This window comes from Rattus norvegicus, chromosome 5 (genome assembly GCF_036323735.1).
Source record: "Rattus norvegicus strain BN/NHsdMcwi chromosome 5, GRCr8, whole genome shotgun sequence".
NCBI lineage: Eukaryota > Metazoa > Chordata > Mammalia > Rodentia > Muridae > Rattus > Rattus norvegicus.
In genome coordinates, this window is record NC_086023.1 from 29352584 (window position 1) to 29359282 (window position 6699).

Here is a 6699-nt window from a genome sequence, read left to right on the forward strand (position 1 = left end):
CAGTGGATTTCACCTGGAACTGAAGTGACAGAGGATTGTTAATTACCTCTTAGGTCCTCTGGGATTCAAAATTTCAAACAGATGAGCCATGTCTGTAGTCCCCATCCTGGACTTTTGTTTTTCCTTTTGTGGTGACTTAGTTGGACCGGATCACACCGAAACACAGGGAGAAGTTTCTTGAGACCTGTAGAGACACAGGAGTAGTCACGATAATGGTCTAAATTGCCAGGTATCCATGGAGGGCATTAGTGGGGTCAGGATCCTACCTTAGATTCTCAGCATTGTCAGGGTTGGAATAGATCTCTCACATCTCATCCTGGAAGGCAATGCAGATTCAAGACATCAGATTAAGTGAAGAATTGAGGAGCTCTCCTGGGAGTGGAGCTGGTGAGTAAATCACATCGATGAACAGTCAAAGCAGTGTTAAGGGCAAGCTTCAGGCTAGCCTGGGATATGGAGCCTACAGCAGAGACCACTCACCTCTGGAGAATGTTTGTTTTCTAGTCTAGGAATGGAGAGGAGTGATAGATGCTTCTCTTTTACCACATTAGATCTCACAGTCTAGTAGGAAGTGCTTTTTCCCCTATAAATAAGTGATTCCTGTGCAGTTCCAGTAATGATGTGACTTTTCTTTTTCTTTTTCTTTTTTCTTTTTCTCAGAGCTAGGTACCGAACCCAGGGCCTTGAGCTTGCTAGGCAAGCGCTCTACCACTGAGCTAAATCCCCAACCCCATTATGTGACTTTTAAGACCATATGTCAGGGACATGATGCTTGGAGGAAGGAATCCCATGAGTCTATAGACATCTGCTGTCAAACCAGGTTCAAAACGAATCTACTCTTATGAATGACAGAGAGATACACACAGAGAACATCACTGTAGACACAGAGCTGCTTCTGTTTATGACTGAGGTGATCAGAGTGTGAGCCGTCTCAGGAAGTCCAGGATTTGCCTCCAACTCTCCAAACCTGAGCTCTTTCCCTAAGACCCATGTGGTTTCAGGAAAGAGCAAACCTGCCACACACTGTCCTCTGATTTTAACGTTTTTGTAGGTGCAAGGTCGTAGCCCACAGAGACTGAGACATCTAGCTAATATTCCTATCTCATGCTGTAATCCCTCCATCTGACGTAATCGTGAAGATATATTAGTTTGTGCTTCATTTGAGGGATTTCATTGGTATTTATTTTTGATGCCTAGAAGCTATGGGAACTAGGAAGGGCTGCGGCAGAGCATTTCATCCCGTGAACCAATGGCTTAAGGGAATGTGATCGTTGAGAATGTGTAACTGAGCTGAGACCTATACTCTGCCTTTTTTTGGATTCTTTTAATTTACATTTTAAATGTTATCCCCATTCCTGGTTTCCCCTCCAGAAACTTGATATCACATCCATTCCTGCTTCTATGAGGGTGGTCCCTCTCCCACCCACCCACTTTCTCCTCTGTGCCACCCTGACATTCCTTTACTCTAGGAAATTGATCCTTGAGAGAATCAATGGTCTTTCCTCCCATTGATGTCAGACATGGCTATCCTCTGCTATATATTCATAGCAGATGAAACGATAGCTTCATCTCTATGTTCTCTTTGGGTGGTGGTTTATTCCCTGGGAGCTCTGGGGGGGATCTGATTCGTTGATATTGTTTTCTTTTGGGGTTGCAAACCCCTTCAGCTACTTCATTCCTTTCTCTAATTCCCACATTGGGACTCAGTTTCCAGTTTATCAATTGGCTGCAAGTATCTGCCTCTGTATTTGTCAAGCCCAGGCAGAGACTCACAGCAGACAGCTATATCAGCCTCCTGTCAGTATCCACTTCTTGGCATCTGCAATATTGTCTGGGTTTGGTGTCTCTATATGGGTTGGATCCCCCGGTTGGGCCAGTCTCTGGATGGCCTTTCCCTCACTCTTTGCTGCACATACTGCCTGCATATATGCACCTGTGAGTATTTTTGCCCCCCCTTCTACAAAGACCTGAAGCATTGAGTCTAGCTTGAGTCTTGGTTCCCTCACTTTTGGGGACTTTAACTTTTCAGAATGGACAGAAAGTTTACAATTTGATGTTTACCGTATAGCTGAGCCCCTATGTTTCCAGGACAATGGAGTTTTCACTGCACAAAATGGGATTGTAAGGGAGAGACTTCATAAAAACACATGGGTTAATATATTGAAACAATGCCCCCTCTCAAGGAATACTCAATGAAACAATATACTCCAACTTGCATACTTTTAAAGGTGTAGGAAAAAGATACTGGCCTCTGGGAAACAGCAAAAACTTTGGGAATTGGGCTATATGTCACATGAATGGACCGTGGTTTATACATTTCAGGGAGAACAATCTCCTTCATCCAATGTCTTCAGATCTTTGGGTGTTACCAAAGATGTTCTATCCATATCATGGCCTTAACCAACTCTCCCTATTCTCAGCAACTGAGTTGTAATTAAGTAGTGAGACCTCTCTAGTTCTGGAAAGAGAGTGTGCAAATGGATGTTCCCTGGCTCAAAAGTGAGTCTCTGGAAAAGGCACTCCAGAAACTTTTCAGTCTTCGTAGAGGTAGTTAGCAAGTAAGCTATGGCATTTCCCAGTGTCTTCCCTGGAAATGTTCCTGTATCTAAGATAACCCTAGAGTCTTCTGTGATGTCACCAGTGTTGTGGTGACACCACCTGCCTGTGTGATATCACTTCAGAGTCTAATGGGTTCAGAAGCAGGCATGTTCTCCAGGCTGCTCAGTCTATTTTGGACGGAGAATCATATACATGAAGAGAACAGACCAAGACAGAATGAGGCCAGCTTCTATTATGTTGGGGAAGAAGACGAAAGAAATCGTTCTGGGTATAGCCCAGTGAGTACTCTGCAGGGGTTGGGGAGCTTCCTAGAGGAGGTTGGCCTGAGCTGGTCCTTCCAGGAGTGGGACGTATGATTTGGAGCCTCAGTCTTCCTACGTGGCTGACCGAGACTTAACAATTTCTGATGAGTAGTTTGACAGAGAGTCAAGAATCAATATATGGGGGTTGGGGATTTAGCTCAGTGGTAGAGCGGTTGCCTAGCAAGGGCAAGGCCCTGGGTTTGATCCCCAGATCCAAAAAAAAAAAAAAAAAAAAAAAAAGAATTGATATATGTCAAGGGGCTTTCCTTGGAGCTCTTTAATGTCATAGGGAGTGACAAAGAATACCAGGATGAGCCTCTGTAAGAATAACAAACTGTCTCTCAGGATAGGCTGTTGAAGCACTTCATTCTCAGCAGTGTCCTGTAGATTACGTGGGTAATTGATGCCAAGAGGGATACGCTCCTGGTCATATATCAAGGTCTCAGTTACTTTGAACTCACATGATAAGGGATTCACGATGTTAAGCAGTTTGGACTCCAGGACTTACCTGCCTCATATCAGGCATTAGTTGAGAATGTCCTCCAATAATTCTCATTTGGGCCAGCTTTTGCATTTCAGTGCCCGGGGAATGACATTAGGAAGGGTGGTATATGTCTATGATGGCATATGTCGTCATAGGAGTATGATGGTTGGGAACAGGGACATAGCTGAGGAGTTAAGCTTAAAGACAGCTCTCTTGGTCTGTCAGGGATTCACTGTCTCTCTAGAACTGTGTGTCCTCAGACTTCACTTTTAGACCAAGGAGAGTTTTTCCTGATACTGTGTCCTCATCAATGCCAGTTTACTTGTGTTTATCTACGTACAGAGTTTCCTCAGAAGGCTGCATCCCAACCCTCCAGTTTTTAAAGCTGAGAAAATGTGCAGGCCTGTGTGATCTCTTACCCTTCTCCCTTGGGCATGAAAGTGACCCCAGCTGAATCACACTGCACTATCCTGCTGAATAGCGCTGCTGTGGGCCGGATAACTGGCATGACATGTCCTCACCAGGCGTTTTTTAAAATTTTTATTAGATATATTTCTTTACTTACATTTCAAAGGTTATTCCCCTTCCCAGTTTCCTGTCCATAAGCCCCAATTCCCGCCCCTCTCCCTCTCCGATATGGGTATTCTCCCTATACATTTACCTTTCTGCCCCCCATACTCCCCTGCACAGGGGGTACAAACTTGGCAGGACCAAGGGCTTCCCCTTTCCCTGATGCCCCAACAAGGCTATTCTCTGCTACATATGCAGTTGGAGCCCTGGGTATAGTCTTTCTGTAGTGGTTTGGTCCCTGGTAGCTCTGGTTGCTTGGCATTGTTGTTTTTATGGGCTTCCGAGCTCCTTCAAGTCTTTCAATCCTTCCTCTAATTCCCCCCAAGGAGGTCCTATTCTCAGTTTGGTGGTTTGCTGCTAGCATTGGCCTCTGTATTGGACATGCTCTGGATGTGTCTCTCAGGAGAGATCTATATCCGGTCCCTTTCGGTATGCATTTTCTAGTTTCATCAATCTTATCTAGTTTTGGTGGCTGTATATATATATATGGGTCACATGTGGGTCAGGCTCTGAATGGCCATTCCTTGATTCCAGAGTGATTGTACATATTTGAAATCCCACCAACAATGGAGGAGTGTTCCTCTTTCTCCACATTCTCCCCAGCATCTGTTGTCACCTGAGTTTTTGATCTTAGCCATTCTGCCTGGTGTGAGGTGGAATCTCAGGGTTGTTTTATTTCCCTAATGATTAAGGATGTTGAGCATCTCATTAGGTACTTCTGAGTCATTTGATATTCCTAAGCTGAGATTTCTTTATTTAACTCTGTACCCCATTTTAATAGGTTTATTTGGCTCTCTGGAGTCTAACTTCTTGAGTTCTTTGTATATTTTGGATATTAGCCCTCTATAAGTTGTAGGATTGGTGAAGATCTTTTCCCAATCTGTTGGTTGCTGTTTTGTCCTAATGACAGTGTCTTTTGCTTTACGAAACATTTGCATTTCTATGAGGTTCCATTTGTTGATTCTTGATCTTAGAGCATAAGCCATTGGTGTTTTGTTCAGGAAATTTTCCCCAGTGCCCATGTGTTTGAGATTCTTCTCCACTTTTTCTTCTATTAGTTTGAGTGTATCTGGTTTGATGTGGTGGTCCTTGATCCACTTGGACTTAAATTGTGTACAGGGGGATAAGCATGGATCAATTTGCATTCTTTTACATGCTGACCTCCAGTTGAACCAGCAGCATTTGTTGAAAATGCTATCTTTCTTCCATTGGATGGTTTTAGCTCCTTTGTCAAAAATCAAGTGACCATAGATGTGTGGGTTCATTTCTGGGTCTTCAATTCTGTTCCACTGATCTATCTGCCTGTCTCTGTACCAATTCCATATAGTTTTTATTACTATTGCTCTGTAATACTGCTTAAAGTCAGGGATCATGGTTTCCCCCAGAAGTTCTTTTATTGTTGAGTATAGTTTTCTCTATCCTGGGTTTTTTGTTATTCCAAATGAATTTGAAAGTTGCTCTTTTTTTTTTTTATTAACTTGAGTATTTCTTATATACATTTCGAGTGTTATTCCCTTTCCTGGTTTCCGGGCAAACATCCCCCTCCCCCCTCCCCTTCCTTATGGGTGTTCCCCTCTCAACCCTCCCCCCATTGCCGCCCTCCCCCCACCAGTCTAGTTCACTGGGGGTTCAGTCTTAGCAGGACCCAGGGCTTCCCCTTCCACTGGTGCTCTTACTAGGATATTCATTGCTACCTATGAGGTCAGAGTCCAGGGTCAGTCCATGTATAGTCTTTAGGTAGTGGCTTAGTCCCTGGAAGCTCTGGTTGCTTGGCATTGTTGTACATATGGGGTCTTGAGCCCCTTCAAGCTCTTCCAGTTCTTTCTCTGATTCCTTCAATAGAGGACCTATTCTCAGTTCAGTGGTTTGCTGCTGGCATTCGCCTCTGTATTTGCTGTATTCTGGCTGTGTCTCTCAGGAGCGATCTACATCCGGCTCCTGTCGGTCTGCACTTCTTTGCTTCATCCATCTTGTCTAATTGGGTGGCTGTATATGTATGGGCCACATGTGGGGCAGGCTCTGAATGGGTGTCCCTTAAGTCTCTGTTTTAATCTTTGCCTCTCCCTTCCCTGCCAAGGGTATTCTTTTTCCTCATTTAAAGAAGGAGTGAAGCATTCACATTTTGATCATCCGTCTTGAGTTTCGTTTGTTCTAGGGATCTAGGGTAATTCAAGCATTTGGGCTAATAGCCACTTATCAATGAGTGCATACCATGTATGTCTTTCTGTGTTTGGGTTAGCTCACTCAGGATGATATTTTCCAGTTCCAACCATTTGCCTACGAATTTCATAAACTCGTTTTTGATAGCTGAGTAATATTCCATTGTGTAGATGTACCACATTTTCTGTATCCATTCCTCTGTTGAAGGGCATCTGGGTTCTTTCCATTTTCTGGCTATTATAAATAAGGCTGCGATGAACATAGTGGAGCACGTGTCTCTTTTATATGTTGAGGCATCTTTTGGGTATATGCCCAAGAGAGGTATAGCTGGATCCTCAGGCAGTTCAATGTCCAATTTTCTGAGGAACCTCCAGACTGATTTCCAGAATGGTTGTACCAGTCTGCAATCCCACCAACAATGGAGGAGTGTTCCTCTTTCTCCACATCCTCGCCAGCATCTGCTGTCACCTGAGTTTTTGATCTTAGCCAATCGCACTGGTGTGAGGTGAAATCTCAGGGTTGTTTTGATTTGCATTTCCCTTATGACTAAAGATGTTGAACATTTCTTTAGGTGTTTCTCAGCCATTCGGCATTCCTCAGCTGTGAATTCTTTGTTTAGCTCTG